The following is a 22,098-nucleotide window of genomic DNA, read 5'->3' as shown; positions in this document are numbered from 1 at the left end:
TATATATATATATATATATACACACACATATATACATATTATATTTATTATGTTGACTTTACAGGGGCTGATGGAAAATATGGGGTGGGGCTTAATCCCTCAGCCCTTGGCTCCAGCACTGTTTAGTTCTTATGCTTTATCCTAAAAGTATATGCAAATTTTGCATTCTATTACATAATATAAGCTGCATTAATTTTTTTTAATTTTTACTTTTATCTCTTTTTTTGATATAAAATCTCACTCTGTTGCCCAGGTTGGAGTGCAGTGGTGCGATCTTGGCTCACTGCAACCTTCACCTCCTGGGTTCAAGTGATTCTCGTGTGTCAGCGTCCTGAACAGCTGGGTTTACTGGTGCCTGCCACCACATCTGGCTAATTTTTGTATATTTAGTAGAGACGGGGTGCTGCCATGTTAGCCAGGCTGGTCTCCAACTCCTGGACTCAAGTGATCCACCTTCCTTGGCCTCCCAAAGGGCTGGGATTGCAGGCATGAGCCACCATGCCTGGCCTGCATTGGTTTTAATGGAAGATAATGCATTACATTATTTATCAGTAAATTAATTAACTCTTTTCCTCCAAATGGTTGAGTAGAATTGACACTCCAAGAAGACTGCACATGTTTTATGTGCCCCGTGGCACCATGCCAATGCGTTCCTCTTTAAGAGGCAGGGGAGAGAGGTTCGGTTAGACTGCAAATGGATGGAAAACTATTAGCCTAACCAAATTAAATAGCTCTACTGTCCTCCTGAGGCTTTCCTATTATGTAAATGACTTGTATCCTTTGGTATAGGATGACCAGAAACTGCATTCTTAAAAGGCTCCTCCTCCTAAGAGGGACTTAATGTTCTTGTTGGCCTTGCATGTACCCAGTCAATTGACATGTTTGTGCTCTGTTGAGCTGTGATTTTGTTTCCTTTCCTTTAGCCTACATACTCTTATTTTCTCTCTGTATAGGAACGGTTCTTAGAATTTTCAAGGCTGAGGGGCGTAGGCACTGTTTGCACTGCTTATAAGGGATCTAAATAGAGAATGAGCAAATGGCTACCCGGATTGCATCCCAAAGCTCCTAATTCTCAGTTCTAAATTTTTTGACAGAGGTGAGAAGTATGTCCAACTATTAGTTCACTGAGAACAGAAACATGTCTATTTTTTTTTCACAATACCCCCAGAATCCAGTTCAGCTTCATTAATGGATTAGCATTGGTTTGTAGACCCAGCACAAAGCTTTTTTACTAACGAACTATATAAAGGATATTACAAAAAGTTAAAGGGAATTTTTAAAGAGAACATTTACACTCCCTGGAACATAAACACAATGAGGACAGATATTTTGTCTGTTGTGTTGGCTGCTATAAACTTGTCACCTAAAAGTGCCTATTACATAGCAAGCACTAAACAAATATTGGTGTAATAACAAAAGGCGTGCCCTGGGCCTAGAAATGGATACTTTCCAGCATCCTCTATTAAGACTATTATGGCTTGCGTTCTGGGGGTGGACATTTTGGAGGTTTGACATGGTGATTGCAACATTTTGGGTTGCTAACCTTTAATACCATATCGCAGGCATTCCAATAGGTGCTGTATATCTAGGAATATTGTTTTGGCAAAAATGATTTTGAATATGTTCAATGGAAAAAAGAAGACTTTCTTTTAAAAGTGTGTTTTCCAAGATAAAGACTGAAGAAGCACCTGGGAGTTTTGTGAGTTTCAAAGGATACAATCCATATTAAAATTTACGGGGAAAAAGCAGATGTTCATAAATATCAGTTTCAAAACTGCGAAGTCTCTGAAGTCTGTACTTGGCCATTGCCATGCAGATCACTTCTCTGTTTCCCACACAATTAAGGATCAATTTTTCATTCACCACAAACACTACTAGCAAACAAAGTACTTAAAATAATACTTAAGGTTCTTTATTTTTCCTGTTCTGAGACCAGAAAATTCTGTTTGTTGCATATAATCCACATTTTTCTTGGAAAAAAGGTACTTTAAAAGTTTCAGACATATGGTAAACTACATTCCTGTGTTCAATTTCTGAAGCCAAAAGCAGGCTTACCTCTTCAGAGGATTTAGGTGTTGTGCTAAAGGATATCCATGGTAGTTGTATGAACTTTGAAGTTGGTGATAATAGCACACTTTGAATGGAAAGACAGATGAAACACATATAGTTTCCAATACTTGTGAAAAATCAAAGCAAAATAAATCACAAAACAGGTAAACACAAACCAACAACCAGTGATACCTAGATTTTTGGAATTTTGACCTCTTCAATGTGCTTGGGTCAGTAGTTCTCTCTCCTACTTAACCTTCTTTACCCTTCTGGGTCCTGCAGCTTCCCCAGGCCTTGCTCAAGAATTGCTATATGGCTCCTATTTTTTTTAACAGGAGAACAAAAATAGATTTGTTTAGAGAATTACAAACTTTCTTTAAGGTAACTAGACTCCAGAAAAGTGATAAAAATAACTTTATCTAACTCTAAGTCACTGTCTAAGTATTTTTCAGTTCTAATGGGATTGTGGCAGACAGACCCTAAGGTGACCTCCCAGCAATCTGACCAAGAATATGTCAAAGGGGATAGGATATCAATCCCACTGTTATTACACACACATACACACACACACACACACACACACACACACACACACACCCCTGTCTTGCTAGCAGATGCATAGGGAGACCCTCCTGCTGTGCTTGAAAGAAGCAAATTGCCACATTGTGAACTGCAGGGACTATGGGTGGCCTTTAGATCTTAAAGGAGGCCTTCAGCTAGTAGCCAGTAAGAGTTCAAAGTCATCAGTCCTACAACTGCAAAAAAATGATTCCTGCCAACAAACAGAATGAGTCTGAAAGCAGACCTTACCCATCTGAACCTCCAAATGAAAACAGAGCCCAGCCAATACCTTGATTGTAGCCCCGGGTCCCCTGAGTGGAGGACCCAGCTAAGTTACAACTGAAATCCTGACCCTCTGATACTGTGAGATAAGAAGTATGTGTTGTTTTAAGTTGCTAGGTTTGTACTAATTTGTTATGCATTATTGAAAACTAATACTGAGATTCTGCCTTGAAGAGGAAGAAAAAGTGACATCCTTTTGCCCAATTCTCCATGAAAGTGATGATTCTACTTAGAGGAGTCACATTCTCCCAAGTACACTCCAAATCAGGCTTCAGCAAAACACACACACACACAAAGTAAAACACAAAAGAATGCTGAAGTTCAAACTATTTTCATTGATGTAAAAACAAAAAAAAAAAAAAGAATAAATATTCATAGTAGGCATGCACTAAGAAGGGTTTTCCTGATAAACATCATTTAATTCAAAAGATTAAAACTCACTGGAGGAAAAAATAATATTTTTAAACGTTTGGTTAAGTGAGCATTTCTCCAGTTTTAGAAAAAGAGTCATTAATGAGGGTAGGAATTCGGAAAACTCTATAATAAGTCTAAGCCAGGCAGCATAGAAAGATGAGAGAATATTTACAACATCATTTCACTGACAAATGACAGCATGAGTCAACGCAATGGATTTTGTAAAAGTGCATAGTGGCCTCTGGATTTTATAATGTGGTCTATGTACTTTGAGAGGGTACTGTGAAGCAATTTTCCAGAAATCAGTGAAAGCATACATCTGGAAGAACTTTGGGTTTTGGCACATTTAAATTCTGTCCTAAAGCTATTTGTGCACAGATACAAAACATAGGATTGCCTCATGTGCTCTGTGTGTCTGTGGTTAACAGGATCACTCTAGGCACATATTTCAAGTATGTTTTAAGAAATGTAAACAAGAATTTTTAAAAATTCCCAAATATTTTCACATACTAATAGTAAGTTTATGTTTTTATAGTTATTTCCTGTGCACATACTCTAATGATATGGATTCCAGGGTGTGAAATAAGCTTACTTAGGGAATATAATTAATGATTGATCTTTATATTGTCTTAAATTATTATAGACATAGTGTCTAGTAGGAAATGCTGTTTGTTGAATGAATAAACTAGCAAAAGAGACTTTAAAGAATATCCAGCCACATTTTAAAACGTTTTCAACTTGTGAAAATATTACTATTGGATTCAATTTATATAACACAGTATTCATAGCACCTGGCATCAGGAACCATGGATAAAAAGATGAAAGAGACACAGTCATCAGTCCAAGGAGGTGAGAAGGTAACTCATTGTGTCTGCAATATTCTTTACAGAGGAAATTGAATACAGCTTCATTTGTGTGAGGTGTGATTGTTACTAAGCTTCTTCCGGTGTGATGTTTTTGGCTCTCAACTGGATTAAAGCTCTTACCGTGAAGATTGACTTCCATATTATTTTGCAGCTTTTTAAAATACTTAGTATGGCACTTTGCTCATAGTAAATGTTCGAGTCATTATACATTTTTACTAACTGAAGCACCTAGATCTTATCTCTAATTTACATCAACAGTAACATTTAGGTTTCCAATGTTCATGTCTATTCAACTATGACCATTAAGACTTTCCAGACTACATTTGTTAAAAAAATACATATATATCTCTCTCTGTATCTATATCTATATCTATATCTATATCTATATCTATATCTATATCTGTATATCTGCATATCTATGGGTATTACCGGAATTCATTTTATTTAACAAGTTTTTAGAATAAAGTGTTCATAATTGAAGAATGATGTTTGTCTTAATTCATCAGTATAGTATGTTGACTACTTGTTCTCAAGACCACCAGCTTTTTCGGATTGTCTGTTCAGAGTTCTCGCTATGTTGCCCAGGCTAGTCTTGGATGCTTTGGCTCAAACAGTCTTTCCACCTCAGCCTCCCAGCGTGCTGTGATTAAAAGTCCTGAGCCACTGCACCCCATCTGCATTTTTACACAAGCTCCCCAAGTTGCTCTGGTGTGCACTGACTGTAAAATTAATCCTGTATCCTTCAAAGCACTTGTGGGGATGGCTGATCTGTGTCCACTGATTGGTATTTGAGGAATTTGTCAATCTCCACGTGCATATGCTCATTCTTTTCCACAATAGTTTGGCTTCAAGGGGTCAAGCATGGTGGTTCAAACCTGTAATTCCAGCACTTTGGGAGGCCGAGGTGGGTAGATCACTTGAAGTCAAGGGTTGGAGATCAGCCTGGTCAGCACGGTGAAACCTCGTTTCTACTAAAAATACAGAAATTAGCTGGACGTGGTGGCAGGCACCTGTCATCCTAGCTACTTGGGAGGCTGAGGCATGAGAATTGCTTGAATGTGGGAGGCAGAGGTTGCAGTGAGCCGAGATCCCACCACTGCACTGCAGCCTGGGCAACAGGGTGAGACCTAAAAAAGAAGAAAAGAGGCCAGGTGTGCTGGCTCATGCCTGTAATCCCAGCACTTTGGGAGGCGGAGGTGGGTGGATCACAAGGTCAGGAGTTCACGATTAGCCTGGCCAAGATGATGAAACCCTGTCTCTACTAAAAAAAAAAAAAAAAAAAAAAAAACTACAAAAATTAGCCAGGCATGGTGGCAAGTGCCTACAATGCCAGCTACTCGGGATGCTGAGGTAGGAGAATCGCTTGAACCCAAAAGGCGGAGGTTGCGGTGAGCCAAGATCATGCCATTACACTCCAGCCTGGGCAATGAGAGCAAAACTCCATTTCAAAAAAATAAAGAAAGAAACAAAGAAAAGAAAAAAGTTTCTTTTCATATGACAAAACAGGTAGTCTGGTCTTAAGGAGCAAAGTTTTCATTTTTAAACATCAGAGACATTATTATTCCAAATTGTGCAATATGGCAAGAAGCGATGAGGGGTGAAAATTGAACTCATTGGGCCCAATTTGAAACTTGGCAGAAGGCTGAGGTGGGTGGAGAGGGAGGTGGGCCATGGGGAAGCAGACTCTAAGCAGAGGCAGTGGGGTACTGATGTGGAAAGACTCATAGTGCATTTCAGTATTCTGCATGAATGCCACGCATGTGCTATGTCCCATTGGCTCTCATATTTCTATGCCTAACTAGCAAGGGAACTCGAGGTACACATGACTATATGAGGCCAATGTGGCAAACTCCTCACTATCACTACAGATCACTAAATAAACGTATATTTCTATTCTTTGAGTCCCTATGTGTTGGGAAGAACTGAATTTCTTCCTGGAAAATCATGGCAATTCTATGGGTCTGGCTCCAAGTGGCTAGAAGAAAACACTATGTTTGATTCATTTCAGAGAGAAGCTCTGAAGAATAATTTAAGAACTAACAAATACTATAAAATAACAAAAGTCAAATTCACCAAAATCACACTCATCTAAAACTCACGAAAAAATAATCTGACTACAGGATATTGGCAGTTAACATGACAAGAATTTAAGTAAAGCGGTTTATGAAAAATCTAATGGAAGTGTATGAGTTGAGTAGAAAATAAAGGTGGAAAATTGCATGAAGCTATATAACAAGTTTTATAAATGCTCGATAAAACCACAATTATCTTTTTTACAAATCCAATTTCTTTGAAACTTCAGATCATTAAAACCAGCAAATTATTAAAGGGAGAGCAAGGCCAAAACACTGCCAATGTTCAAAAGGTCAAGAAAACTTTAACATTTTTACAGTGGTTCAGCAGTAAAATGTAATTACAGAACTTTCAACAATTAGTGTCAGCACTTACATATTTTCCTTTCATGGTGCAAAGCAAAGAATTGCAGTGATTTTTTTTTTTTTCTAATTGATTACAGCCAACTACATTAAACAAATATTTAGTACTATTTGTTAAGTCTATTATGTGGCACTATACTACAGAGGATGCTGATGTTAAAGAACTAATTTGGAGAGGCTTTTTTTTTCTTTCTTTTGAAATCAGATAGCAAGAAAACCATGCTCCTAGCCACGTAGGTTATTTTGCTGGAGGCGAGGTGTTTCTCTTATTCTTATAATTTTGTTTTTTCCTTTATCCCTGATACCACTTTGATTCTCAGACTGTTTCTCCAACCTCCCTTTTATATAAGTACTCACCTTTTGGGTTTGATACATGTCTTGGAACAGATATGTATTCTTGAAAAATATGTAGCAATGTTTATTTTTCAGTTTTGCAAATAATGGTATGCTATGAACCCTATTTGGTTTCTTGTTTGTTTCACTCAATATCTCTACATGATATTGTATGCGTATTTAGCCAACTGTTGCTTCCACAACTGCACAGTGATTTAATGGTGTGCATCCACCCCCCACCACATTTTACCTAACCATTTCCCTAGTGTGGGCACCAAGGGTGCCCCCACCTCTGCATTTATACAACGATGTAACTATGGAATATTCTTATACATGTTCCCTGGTGGATGTGAGCAAAAATTTTTCTGTGATAATCACTCAGGAGTGGAATTGCTGTGTCACAGTGTATTAGTGTAGGGCTGTGAAAATATTTTTGTGTTTCTGCACAGTTAGGGCTTTTTGAACAAATTTTACTGAAACTTGAGACCTGGGCTAAAAAAACAAGCTTTAGAAGTAAATTTATGACTAATTAGAAAGTGAAAGACCATCTAGAGAGATTTATTTTCCCAGAGGTATGTTTACATTTTCAGGTGGGGATGAGACCAGGATACTGGGGCTTGGGTTGTCAGGTTGAAGACATTAGTCTTCTCTTCGTCCTGGAGGGATTTATTTACATTCTAGAGGGTAAAAGTAAGAACCCAGACCCCGTCCCAAGGAGCAAAGATTTTTGTTCCCTCCTGTCAGGGACAGCTGTTCCACTCCCTGCATAAACACTCAAATTCATATTGTCAAGGTTCCTTGCCTACAGTACAGACCTTAGGATGTGTAAGATGACATCTGGTTCTCATCAAGTTGCCCCCAGGGTTAATAACTGAGGCAAAAGGAAACTTAGGAGGTTATTTGTTGCTAAGTAAATAATAATAATCTGCTGTGCCCCAGAAACCTTGTTTGCATGATACATTAAAAATTTAACATTGTTCGTATCCTAAATTTCACTAGGTTCTGCCAACTTGCTTTTCAAGCTACTCAGGAGGCTGAGGTAGAAGGATCACTTAAACCCAGGACTTTGTGGTGGCAGTGAGCTATGATGGTGCCACTGCACTCCAGTCTGGGCAACAGAGCAAGACCCCATCTTGAAAAGAGAAAAAAAAAGTTTCATTTTGTTGAACGTTTACTACTTTGAATAGTTACAGAGGAAATAAAACTGACTCTACTATGAACTTAGAGAGAAGGTATTTCTTCCCATGATGCTGGAATTTTAAATGTCTCCATTTAGTCACTTCACACGGCAGAGAGCTAAGCACTGGTGAAGTAATAGTGATGGAGGCAGTTGTAAGACAGTTGAACCACCCCTCAGTAGAGAACTGGATAAAGTAAATTATGCTTGGCCAGCCACAGTGGCTCATGCCTGTAATCCTAGCATGTTGGGAGGCCGAGGCAGGCAGATCACTTGAGCTCCGGAGTTGGAGACCAGCCTGGCCAAAATGGTGAAACCCCGTCTTTACTAAAAATTTAAAAATTAGCTGGATGTGGTGGCACGTGCCTGTCATCCCAGCTACCCAGGAGGCTGAGGCTGGAGAATCGCTTGAACCTGGGAGGCAGAGGTTGCAGTGAGCCGAGAATCAGGTCACCACACTCTAGTCTGGGCAACAGAGTGAGACTCCGTCTCAAAAAAGAAAAGTAAATTATGGTCTATTTACATGTGGAAAATTTCATAGACGCCGAATTGAACGAGCTAACTCTACATGTATGAATAGATATATTTAAAAAACATAACATTAAGTGCAGAAATCACATTGCAAAAGATATGTGCCATCTGATAACATTTAGGTAAAAGTTTAAAACAACAGTACAAAAACATTCATGGAAATAATACACACCAACCTCAGGAGAATATTTTCAACAGTTTCTTTTTGTAAAGGGAGATATTTGATTCAAATATGGAAGAAATATAAAAATCTATCTGTGGCAGGAATGGATATCACATTTCTGTACTTTTCTGAATTTATGAGTATTTCATAATTTGATGAAAAGTAAAAATGAGGCAGAGAACACAGTTGAGTGAAGCAAAGAGATTAGCAAGGGTCAGAATCTGTGAGGAAGAAAGGTTCTGGGTGTGCGTGTGTGTGTGTGTGTGTGTGTGTGGACTTTCTTGGTACCCCTCAAACTCCCTGTAGAGGAGTCTCCTTCTTTTGCCTGTGTGAGGCTGGCCTTGGTGGTGAAAGTGTTTCTCCTTTCTCTTGTTAGAAGGCTCCATGTTACAGTTTCTTGTAACTTTTAGCTCTTCAAACTTGCAGATAAAGAAACAGGTCTAAAATACTAAGTGTTTGAAATATGTTCTATTGTGTTTTAGAAAACCAAACAAAACAAAGCACGCTGACAGCAAGTTGTATCTTAGGGAATTATTACAGCATGGGCTAAGTGACAGAGAGGATACTTTGAAATAAGAGTTTTTCTGCTGAGTGGTACAGAATGAAGAATATAGGTTTTGGGGTCAGAAGATCAGAGTTTGAGCCCTGCCACTGCCATTCACTGGCAGTTCTTGGGAAAATATTTTAATTTCTCTTTGCTTTTAATGCACTCCTCAAAGTGTAAAATGACTTTGATTCCTAACCTGTCTCTTTCAGTGACTTTTTGCCACAATCAATTAATGGATAATTGGCCTACTTTGTAAACTGGAGAAATAATAAAAAGTAGTGATAATAGTCGAGCACAGTGGCTCACACCTGTAATCCCAGCATATTGGGAGGCTGAGGTGGGCAGATTGCTTGGGTTCAGGAATTTTGAGACCAGTCTGGGCAACATAGTGAGACCCCATCTAAAAAAAAAAAAAGTAGTGATAATGATGATAATTCAAATCAAGCAAAATAAGAAGCTCCTTTTTATGCATGTAAAATATAGTGTTTTTTGTCTCTCAGCTAGATAAATATATAAATCTTTCTGAAATGAATGACTTCTTTAACACTAATGCTACGTGCCTGAGAAACGTATTTAGTTTTCTAAAATCAGGTAACATATTTACCTGTCTGTTTTTGTTAGTTTGTTGTCAAACCTAGGAGCACTGGATTTAGTGAGATGCAAACATAAAGAGATGTAATGCAACGTGGACATGAACATTTCAAAGGGGAATAATGACATGCACATGCTTGATGAGGCCATAATGAGATGTACAAACAGAAATGCACAGAAAAATGTGCATGAGTAATGGTGCAATGAGATGCATAAATAGATGAGTGTAATGATAAAGGCATGGGGTGTGTAATGTGATTTAAAAATGGGAGCATTAAGAATGGGGGAGGGTGGGAAACGGGCAGGGTTGTGGTAGATAAACGCACCCAGCAGAGAGGAAGGATGCAGGGATACTAGAGCATGAATGGAGGAGTAAATAACATGCATGTGCATGATGAGGATGAGATGACATAGAAATGGGATGGCATAATGAAGTTCACAGATGGAGGGGTGTAATGAGTTGTGTAGAAAGGAACAAGCATAAAAGGAAGGATTTAATATGATGAAGAAAGAAATAGGCATAAGAAGATGTGAAGACTGAAAGGAGGAGCAGAAAAAAGGTACATAAGTGAAGAGACAGGAAATAACAAGGTGGGCCAATGGAGCACTCTAATGAGGATGAAATGAAAAGGCGCAATGATGTGTGCCCATTCAGGGAATAATTAGACACACACATAGGATGATAATGAGGTACCCGGGCCCTAATCAGACATAGACCATAGCACTCAGTTCTTACTGAGGAGGCGAAAAATTGAAAAAATTCAGGGTAGAGCCACAGAGATATCGACACCCAGAAAAGAGAAGACTAAACGGGTGATTTGGCCCCAGCCTTGTAGTTTATGAAGTAATAGTTTTATAGCTGCACTTACTCTGTTCCAGGTGCTCTGCTAGGTGTTGAACTAAATGAATCATCTCATTTTACCTTCTTAACAGCCCTATGAGGGAGGTGGATTCTTTCCCAGTTATAGATGAAGAAATCAAGCTGTAGTGAGGTTAATGACTTGCCCAGTTCCCAGATCACGTCTGTGGTAGAGATGTGACTCAAACTAAGTCAGTTGGATCTCAGCTGCCTTTGCCTCTGTTTTGATGTTTTATCAGAGGAGGCTGTGGGACCTTCTGCCCCAGAACTACCAGGATAACTTGTCAAAGATGTAGAGTGACAGGACTATCCCAGCAAATATCATTTGCAAAATCTGCAGAGGCCCTAGGAATTTGCATTTTTAGCAAGCACCCCAGGGACTCTTGCATAAACTAGGTCTGAGAACTACTGCACGAAACCAGCACTAGAGTGTGTGGTGGTCTAAGGCTACTCTCAGTTCTAGCAAAAGACTATAAAGAAAGGGGATTGCATGCAGCATGAGGACTTTGGGTTGGTTACAAAGTAGACTGTCCATTGGCAGAAGAAATTACCAGATCCAGAAATGAGGCATCAAACCCAAAATTGCATTGAATGTAGGATAAAAATATAAAAAATATGGAACATAATTAGATTTTAGGAAATAGTTTTTTTTTACTGAATTAAAACAGAAAACATAGAAATTACTCCATATTCATGGAATCCCTAAGGGGAAAGGGTAATATGTCCCTACAACCAAAATTTTGCCAATCCACATGCAACTTTCAGGATTATAAAATTAAAAGCTGATAATGTCACCGATTGTTCTCTTTCTTGGTATGTCTAGTATTGAGATATCTAAATTGCTATGATTTTTTAAGGACAAAACCAGAATTTATATTTTGAAATGAGTATTAAGCGTGCATGACTACTTGCATTTTAGTGACACAGCTTCCACTCAAAACCTTTTTAGATACATTGTTTGGAATTGTTTGCAGTGTATATTTGTGAGTCACACAAGAAAATAATGTTCATTATTTTAGTGAAACCTAGCTTTTAACTTGGAAATTTTTTATTCAGTTTGAGCAGTCTCTTTTTATAGTACACATGGGCTCAGACAAATGTTGGGCTATTTGTGAACATAAAAGTCATTCTCAAAAAATGAAACCGGGCCAAACGCCGTGGCTCACACATATAATCCCAGACTTTGGGCAGCTGAGGTGGGTGGATCACTTGAGTCCAGGAGTTTGAGACCAGCCTGGGCAACATGACGAAACCCTGTCTCTACAAAAAAATACAAAAATTAGCTAGGTGTGGTGTTGGGCACCTATAGTGCCAGCTACTAGAGAGGCTGAGGTAAGAGGATTGATTGAGCCTGGGACATCGAGGCTGCAGTGAGACGTCATTGTGCCACTGCACTCCAGCCTGGGCAACAGAGTGAGGCCCTGTCTCAAGAAAAAAAAAAAAAGAAAGAAACTTTAATCATGATTGAGAATATAAAGTCTCAAAACATTTACTGAGTAGCTGCTCTGCCTCAGGCCATGATGCCATGATAGGTGCTGGGACATGCAGACATTAATGGGAAGAGCCTGATCCCCCAGCCTATGAGAGGCTGAAAAACATTAAAATCAAATGGTTTTGTTGTTGTTGACATCTTTATTTACATCTGCGAAAGGTTATGGGAATATGGCTGAGGGAGTCATTCATTTTGTTTGGAGGGGTCTTGCAGAGGAGGTGCAATAAAATAGTACCAGCTACTGTTTATTGAGCTCTTACTATATGGCAATCACGGCTCCACGGACTTTACATGTGTTATATCTTTTGAATCTCATAACATCCCTGTGAAGTGTTTACTGCCATTTTCTGCACTTTGCAGGTAAAGAAGGTGAGGCACAGAGGAGTCAGATAAAAGCGCTGGTAAGTAGCTGGTGGAGGCAGGATTCAAACCCCGATTGTGAGTTTCTGGTTACCACACTTTCTTCTTGTACAAAAAGAGGTGTTATTTATTCTAATAGTATAGTGCCCAGTGTTTGTGGGCATTCACACAATATCCATGATAGCAGCAAAAGAAAAGGAAAAGGATTTTACTCATGCACTGATTATTTAAGAAAAGAACCCAACCACTATTAGCTTAGAACAGACATTGCAGAGGGATTGCATACCTCTGTTCCCCCAGGAATAGAGTTATTTCGTTAACTATTTTCTAAAGGTTTTTCTTTTTTTTTTTTTAATTTCCTTGACTGATGCAGAACATCTGGCTAACTGTGAAGGAATGTTCACGACAGCAGTAAAATTGACATGCTTCATTATAGGACAGTCTGGCTTGTGAAATATGAAAGGAATATAATACATGTGATAAACCAGGATTTCAACTAAACTGACAAAACATTTCTATGCCAATTTAAATTTGTTAAAAAAGCATATGTACAGTATAAGTACAGTGTCTATGGAAAGTGGTTAGGGAGGTATGAATAGTGTATGTTAATTAGCCAAGAGTAAAGGTAATAGTTTTCTAAAGGAGATAAGAGGATTAAAAAGAAAGACTATAAAACAACAGACCAGTGTATAACAATGAAAAGAAATCTGTTTCTTAATAGTAAATAGAACTGTCACTTAAGTTCAATGAATTTACAAAATCATATGCAATCACTTAATATAGTGGGTTGTGTGTACAGAATTGTTTAAATGAGGGGTCTTGATGCCTGATGTATATCTGTTAAGGGAAAGAAATGAATCCAAATGAAGGTAGAAATAGTATTTAGGGAGGCAAAGTTTAGAATTTGGCTGAACTTCCAAACTCAGTGGTCCTAAGGCATCAATAAAAGTCATGCTTGTAAAAAGCCATGCCATTTCTCTCAAGAACTCTTCATGTGTGAACCTCTCCTCTTATGTTAGTCATATTAATCCCAGATGAACTATCGTGGCTCTGGTGGAGGAGTGTGAGTCTACTGATACTACATAAACTGTGATAAAAATCCATCTTGTGCTTAAGCTGAAAATTCTCCTGGTGTTACCTAGCATTGCAAGCCTTATCCACGGAGCATACTGTAAACATAGCCGTGGTCAGTTAACTTCATCTTGCCCTAGTGGCTGTTGTCCTAACTTTGGCCAGTTGCTTGGTGGGTGTACTTGTTCTGTTTTTTCAAGGCAAAGAGTAGAGTGTGTATTGGGGCTATGAGAAGCAGAGCGTTCCTGTAAAGAGAAACTCAGCACAAATCCATCATTTTCTTCACTCGGGAAATAACCTTTTTTTTTTTTTCTGGTCTCTAAAGACCATCTTTCTGTTTCCCAAATTGGTTTTCTCATGAGTGGATGCTTCCCTTTCAGCATTTAAAATTTTATTCTTTTGATGTACATCTTTACCCTCCATCTTCTCAAATCCAGATCTTGAAACATTTCAGTATTTTACTACCACTCAACCAAGAGACAAAAACCCAAGCCTGGATGAATTCCATCATAGCATCATAGATTGAAGCTGGAGAAAATCAGATCTCTGCTTTACTTCAGATCCATAACCTTAGGTCCCATATGGATGCTCCTCATTGCCTGACCATCCTGTCGTATTTCTCTAGGAAGCTCATGCTCCCTTCTCTGAGCCTTTCATTTCAAACCTTCTCTTTCTCAAATACCTACCTCCCACTCCTCCCTCTCCCTACCTCACTGTCAGCTGATGGCCTCACCTCTTATTTTACTGAAAAAAATTTAAAAGCTATTAAAAAGGATGCATTCTTCTTTTCACCATCAAATCTACTAATTGATCTGGTTCTGTATGTAACCACCTCTTCTCTCGTCTGTTTCATCAGTCTCAACCTCTCTATTGCAGCATCCTAGCAATTTATAAACAGGCTCTGAAGGCTTCCATTTTTACTCATCTCTACAATCCCTCCACTTACCAATCCGTTCAGCACCGAACTGCTTAAAACAGCTCTCTACACGTGCTATGCTTCCTTCTTTACTCTTTCCTTCTTGTTCCTCCACCTACTTCTGTTCGTACCTTGCCCTTAAAACTCTATTAAAACTGCTCTTTCCATGTTGCCCTGTTGAATGGACACTTATCTTGATTTGGCTACCAAATCACATACAATTCCTTTCTCTCTCCTTCTTGGACACTCTCTTGATATCTGTGATGCCTTCTACACTTTCCGAGGTTCTTTTGTTTCTTGGCTGCTCTCTGGATGCAATCCGGAACTTGGACCATTTCCTCTCTAAACTCTCTTCCTAGATTGCTTCAGTCTTCTCATGGTTTTCATCATCTGTATGCTGATGATGTCCCAATCTATATTCCTGGCCTAAGTCCTTTCACAGTTGGATATCCAACTGTCTAAAAGACAATTCCACTGGGACATCTTGCAGGTGGTTGAAAATTCAGATTCAGATGTCTAAAAGCCTTGTGTCCCAGCTCCCACCTTCATTCACTTGCCCCTCCCCAGAGCTCATTTTCTCCCAGTTTTATCCACCTTAATAAATGATACTGCCATGCCAGAAACTTGACATCAGCTTTGATTCCTCACTTCCCCTCACACTTACATGCCATTCATTAGCTTGTTATGTCACTTTTACCTCCAAAAGTTATATTGAATGCGTCATTAACTTCCATCCCTACCAGGATCATACAAGTTTAAGCTACTCTCCTCTCACCTGGATTAGCAATAGTCTCTTTTGTGATCTCCTTAATTTTACTTTTGTCCCTTTCCAATCTATTCCCCACACAGCAGACTGAGCGATCTTTCAAAAAACAAGGTGGTTGCAATGGACTGAAGGCTCATGTTTCCTTACCACCACCAAATTCATACATTGAAATCCTATCCCCCAAGGTGATACCATTGGGAGGGGAGGCCTTTGGGAGGTATTAAGTCTTGGGGATGGAGTCCTTATAAATGGGATTAGTGCCTCATTAAAGAGGCCCAAGAGAGACCACTTGTCCTTTCAACCACGTGAGGACACAGCATTTGGGCAACATCCATAAGCCAGAATGGGCTCACACTAGACACTGAATCTGCCTGATCTCAGGCTTCCCAGCCTCCAGAACTGTAAGCAACATTTTCGTTGTTTATAAGCACCCAGTTAATAGTATTTTGTTATAGCAGCCCAAATGGACAAAGAAACTGAACTAAGGACGGCTGCTCAAAACTCTTCCGTGGTTTTCCATAGACTGCAATACAATCTAAGCTCCTTGCCATGGTCTGAAAGGCCAGGACAGAATTCCCCAGACTAACTCTATAGTCTCCACTCTCCCCTTTGTTCACTGACTCCACCAATGCTGTGAAAGGGGAATGTGCTCACTTTTGCGTAGGTGTGACTATCCACTGTGATATAGGAGGAAGAAAATATTAGAACTTTCATTTCTATTTATTTTCATCTCGTCCTTTAAAATTTCTATTTTCAATGTTTTATAGTGAAATAACAAGTATGTAAAATAATGTATGTATATAGTTTAAAGGTAAATAAATATGCACATGTTGAAGGTACTTGCTCAGAAATATTTTTTTGATGGGATGTGTGACTTACATTTGAAGAGAATGCTCTAATACACCAAAGCTTTTCCTTTCTCTCTTATTCTTCCTTTTTTGTTTTTGTTTTTTGGTTTCAAGGCCTTTGTGCAAATTGTTCTCATTGCCAGGAAAACTTGTCTGATATCTGCTCAGAGAAGCCTTCCTTTAACATCCAACAAATGCTCATTTTCTTTAGGCATTATCTTTTATAGTCTCTATCAGTGTGGAATTGTGTATTTGTTTCTTAGTGTATTGCTTGTTTCCATCAGGGCAGGGATCATGATAGTTTATGTTTAGTGTCTGCACAGTGGTTGGTATACAGCAGGCATTTTGCAGAAAATATTTTTGACTGAATACATGAACTTAAGAGTCATATTTACCATGATTTTGCTGTGATTATATTGTCTCCTCCATGTTATTTCTCATGTCATTCTTTCTATATGGAACTATTTTCTCTTTAAAGATAAAAAAAAAAAGCCTCTGAACTCTGCATTTCAATTTCTACCACTTTCCAACCAGCTCCTTCCCTGAGCAAAGAGTGTCCCAGACATTTGCCTCTGCATCCACATTCCACCTTCAATCTGCCCTCCAGGTCCTTCCATGATTTGCAGTCTTCACTGAGTTTTCCCCTCAATCACTGGATTAACCCCTGGACCTGGCTTCCTAGGGTAGACTCTTATTCACATTTTCTGTTTATCTTCTTACCTCACCTTTGCCACCTAGAAACTGCTTATCAGATTTTTCTGGTTCTGAGTTCATAGCCTAAAAGCCTAGAATCCTCCACCCCGATCTGGGGTTCTGAAATCCCAAACCCCATACCCTTCTAGCTTGCCCTGAAAGGAAGGTTCTCTCCAACATATATTCATATGGCACTCCTGGAGACTGACCTTCCACAGCACTTGTCATTTCTATCACACATGTAGACTTAAATTTCTCATAAGATTTTGAACTGTTACATCTTTTATATAATAAGCCCACCTTTTATTTACTTACTTATGCATTTATGTATTCAAGCACATTAACACTTTAACCCAAAACACTAGATCTAAGCCTGTGGGAGCATCAGAAAGTCTCCTTGGGTTCCACCCAGAATTAGTGTTTTAGTTTATTTATGCCTTGACACTCCTGTCAACTATCCTGGGAACTATCAAGTGTGTTTGTAGCAATGTGGACTGAAAACAAATCACCAAATGTTAGCCAGATGGGGCACATTTAATTTCAGCAGTAAATGTAGTTTATTTTTTCTGTAAGGGACATAGTTTTGAGATCCCATTTCTACAGCATATGACATTTCCCTATGCTTTGGTAACTGGAACATATGTGTTAATAAAGGCTTTTTCTTCCTGAAATTCTGGCCCTTTAGCAATCCTCCAATCAACTTTGTCAACTCTGGTCCTCTGATAATCAGAGTGCCAATCCCTCTGAAGTGTTGGGCAGCACACGCACTGAAATGAAATTATTTATAGTAATTTCTACTTACTCCATGGGGGTCTTTCTCATTTCTTCAATAAATCAACTACTTTTCCACCATCTTTCTAAAATCCTTATTTTATAATGGAAATTAATTGTCTTAGAATCTATTTTTCTTCAAGTAAACTGCTCATTTACATAAGGCAATATAACTTAAAGTAATATTTTTTCCTTGATTATAAAAGAAATATATAGAGAAAAATAAGAAAATGCTAATCCCACCAACCAGAGCTACATCATTAACATTTTATTATATTTCCTTTTGGTTGTTTTAATGGGCAATCCTCCAAATAATATTCTTTAGAAAAATAATTTTGTACCCTGAAATATGGTATTTACCATAAGTGTGTTTCATATCATTAAACATGTCTCATAAACATTACTTTTCAGGATTTGTTAGTATTTTTTGTTCTCTCAGCAGAGACAGCCAGGAAATAATCCTCTCTCTTTCTCTGTATCATTATCTATCTATCTATCTATCTATCTATCTATCTATCTATCTATCTATCTATCTTCCTATTTCTCTATTTCATCTATCTGTCTTAAAAATATTCTTTTACCTGGATTCAGGTCTAGACCTACAAAAATATTCTTTTATATGGATGTATAATAATTTCATTCTCCTATCTTTAGACATTTAGGCTATTTACAAATCCCTCTGCAATACTTTTTGTTTTGTTTATCTTAAGTTTTGTACACGTTTCAGATTACTTCTTTAGAACAGATTCCTAGAAGTGGAATCACCGTGTGAAAGGACAAGAATATTTTTAAGACTCTTGAACTGCATTGCTAAACTGCTTTTTAGAAATGTTGAAATAACTTACACTTCAACTTAGAAACATGTGAGTGCCTTAACTCTCTTGCTCAAGCCAGCACTGATTATTGTATTTTAAAAAATGTGTTAAAAAGGGTAACTTATTTTAACTTTGACTACTTTGCCTACTAATGAGGTTGAATATCTTTTATGTACTGAGTCTCCTAAGTATTTGCTCATGTTCTTCGCTCATTGATTATTGATTTCCATGAACTTATAGTAGTAGCTTAAGGATGTTAAACTTTGTTTTTCATGCTTGTTACAAATATTTTCATTTAAAATTTTTGTGCATAAAAGGTTTTGCTCTTTACAGACTTTATATTTTATGTAGTCAAACCTATCAATTCTTTACTCTTTGACATTAGTTATAGGTTAAATTAAATTTAAAAAACAAAGACAGAAAAGCATCTACAAAAGATACTTTAACAAATACCCATGGACCTGCCAGCCAGACGTAACAAATGCTAATATTTGTTAAGTTAATAAATGCTTCTGGTTATTTAAAAATAAAATTACAGATGAAATTGAGATCGCCTTAATTCCCTTCCCCAGTAACATTTTCCTCCTTCCTTTGCTCACTTTCTCCTTACCCAAAGGCAACCTCATCATAAATTTGGTATAATTCTAAATGTAGTGTATTTTTATCATAAGTGTAGTATGTATTATAAACAATGCATAACACTGCTTGGTGTGTTTTAAAAATTTATACAATAAAATTTATGCTATCATAGTATTCATATCATAGTTTTGCAACTTGCTTATTAAAACTCAATATCATATTTTCAAGATTTATCCCATGCTATTACATATAGGTGTAATTAATTCATTTTACCTGCCTGTGTAATATTACTATACCACAACATTGTTTTTCCACATTCCTCTATCAAGGGACTTTTGGGTTGCTCCTGAATTTTTGCTGCAAAAAATGCTTCAGTTAGTATTTCTGTACATGTTTTCTGATGCACTTATGTAAGAGTTCATCTAGAGATAGAACTGCAGAAAAACAGGGCACATGAAATTATAATATAACCATTAATTATATTATAAAGAGCAAATTGCTCTTTAAGAAGTCTGTAAAGGAAAATTTGTGGGTTTTGGTTATATGGATGAATGAAGTCTGAGATTTTAGTGCACCCTTCATCTAAGTAATGTACACTGTACCCGATACTTAGTTTTTTTAGCTTCCAAGTCTCCAATATCCATCACACCACTCTGTATGCCTTTATATACTCATAGCTTAGCTCCCACTTACAAGTGAGAATATATAATATTTGGTTTTTTTATTTCTGACTTACTTCACTTTGAATAATGGCCTCCTGCTCCATCCAAGTTGCCGCAAAAGACATTATTTTGTCTTTTTAATAGCTAAGTAGTATTAGCACATTTTATATACTGTAATATAAAAATCTTGTATTTAAACATTTTTATGATCAGCTTTAAAGGGAATTAAGACTTCAGAAAGAAAGTTACTCACCCATCTTAATAGTAATCTAGCTTTCATTTTTGAGTCTAATTAATGACTAATACATACATATGTATATATGTGTGTGTGCTTAAGTGTTCTTTTTTCTAAACAGGTATACCTATTTTACTTCCATCAAGAGTGTGTGAACATTCCCACTTTTTCACATCTTTGCCAAGACTTGTATTGTCACAGTTTTTCTTATCCTGGAGTTATAAAGGTAACTTTTGATATTTTATTCTAATTGCTATAATATTTCATTGATTACATTTAAGCCTTTAATTTATGTTGAGTTAATTGATCTATATGGTGTCTGTGAAGGATCTACTTTTATCTTTTCAGCTTGGAAAAGTTACATGTCCTTACATTATTTAAAACATATTTTACTTTCTCTTCACTGATGTGTAATCCCCTTCTATCACCTACCAGGCTTTCACATATGATTGGGACTGTTTCAGGGCTCTTTATTATTTACCATTAATTTATCCCTGTGGCAATAATCACATTCTTTTCTCTAGCATAAAATTTCCTCCCCATAGTCTTTCTTAAGATTTTGTTTATTCTAAATTTAAGAGCAGTTTGTCAAACTCCATGAGAAAATCTGTTGCCATTAGGATTGGTTATGAAATTGTACTTACATTTTAATTTGGGAGAAAATTTTCATTTATATGATAATGGTTGTTTTTGACCATGAAAAGGTCATATGTTTTCATTAATTCATGTCCTTAAATTTTTTTCATTAATATTAAAAATTTTTTATCATTAAAGAGTTTCACAGTTTTTCTTATATTTATTCCTAGGTCCTTTAGAGTCTTTACTGCTATCATAGATGGCATGCTTTTCTACATTTTCTATTTAGTTATTACTCATATATAGATTTGTTATTGATTTTATATGTTGATCTTATGTCAAATAACTTTATGGATCTTTTGTATAAGTTCTAAAGGTTAGATTCTTTTGAACTTTCTACACAAATAATCTTATTGTCTATAAATAATTTATCTTTCTCTCATTCTCCCTCTCAGCTCTATCTCTTTCTCTTTCTTGTTTATTCTGCTTTAATCCTTATCTGCTTTTGTCTCCCTGCATTGGGTAGGATCACTGTAAAATGCTAAATTTTGAAGGTGATGACAGGTATCCTTGTTTAAGTTCTAATTATAGCAAATACGTTTACATTTTTTCTATATGTATAAATTTAGCTCTAGGATTTTGACATCATGCTCTTTTATGTAGGCTTTTTCAAAAGGGTTTGTTTCATATGTAGTTAAACAATTGTATATATACATTAACTGATTATATGTATAAAACTATGTTGGTTTCTGGACTAGTCTGTTCCATTTGTCTGCATTAATTCTTTCCATAAAAGTGGAGTAATTTAATAATTGTAGGTTTTATGGTATGCTTTAATGTTTTGGAATGTCCTCTTTTAGCCCCTCTCAAAATTTTCAAACTAGTCTCACCTATGTATCCTTCTGGCTGTATTTTACCATCACTTCATAAGAGATACAAAATAATTCTCTTAGAATTTAAATTGGAACTCAGTTAAAGTGCTAATTAACTAAGGAAGTATTAACATTTTTGTAATATTTACTATTTCCAATCAGGAACGTGGTAATATCACTGTTCATTCAAGTCTGTTTCTCTCCATTGCTCTGTGACTTTGAGAAAATTAATCTTTCTTCTACTTAGTTTACTCATTTGTAAGATGATAATGATAATACCGTCTATCTCATAGTTTTATCATTGGGATTAAGTGAAATAATTGATATTAAATGAACAGGACAATTATTGGCACATTCTAAATGCCCAGTAAAGTTAATTATTATTATTAATTCTAAGAGTGCTCTTTTTATTTTAATATTAACTAAAAGTAATGTTGAATTTATCTTCTTCTTTCAAATAGTATACTCCTTATTTCTGTGTTGTTTTCTATTTGCTATTATTATTATTTGTAATGCCTAGTATGAGCCAGGCACACTCTTTAGATATCCTGGATTCTGTAACGAACAAGCAGACAAGATCCCTGCTCTCATGGAGCTTATATTCTCAAGTTGGCTCACGCTTTCGAGCAATACT

General features: G+C 37.0%; 1 protein-coding gene across 1 annotated transcript in view; it reads right to left on the bottom strand.

Moving 5' to 3' along the window:
- The window catches only part of LOC108512488 (ventricular zone-expressed PH domain-containing protein homolog 1), a 74,806-nt gene that overhangs the window by 25,464 nt on the left and 27,244 nt on the right, over positions 1 to 22,098 (bottom strand). The window lies entirely within an intron of this gene.

The sequence above is a fragment of the Rhinopithecus bieti genome, unplaced genomic scaffold (genome assembly GCF_001698545.2).
Source record: "Rhinopithecus bieti isolate Rb0 unplaced genomic scaffold, ASM169854v2 scaffold_30479, whole genome shotgun sequence".
Taxonomy (NCBI): Eukaryota; Metazoa; Chordata; class Mammalia; order Primates; family Cercopithecidae; genus Rhinopithecus; species Rhinopithecus bieti.
Note: the sequence above shows the minus strand (reverse complement) of the source record. Positions and strands in the feature narration are given on the sequence as shown.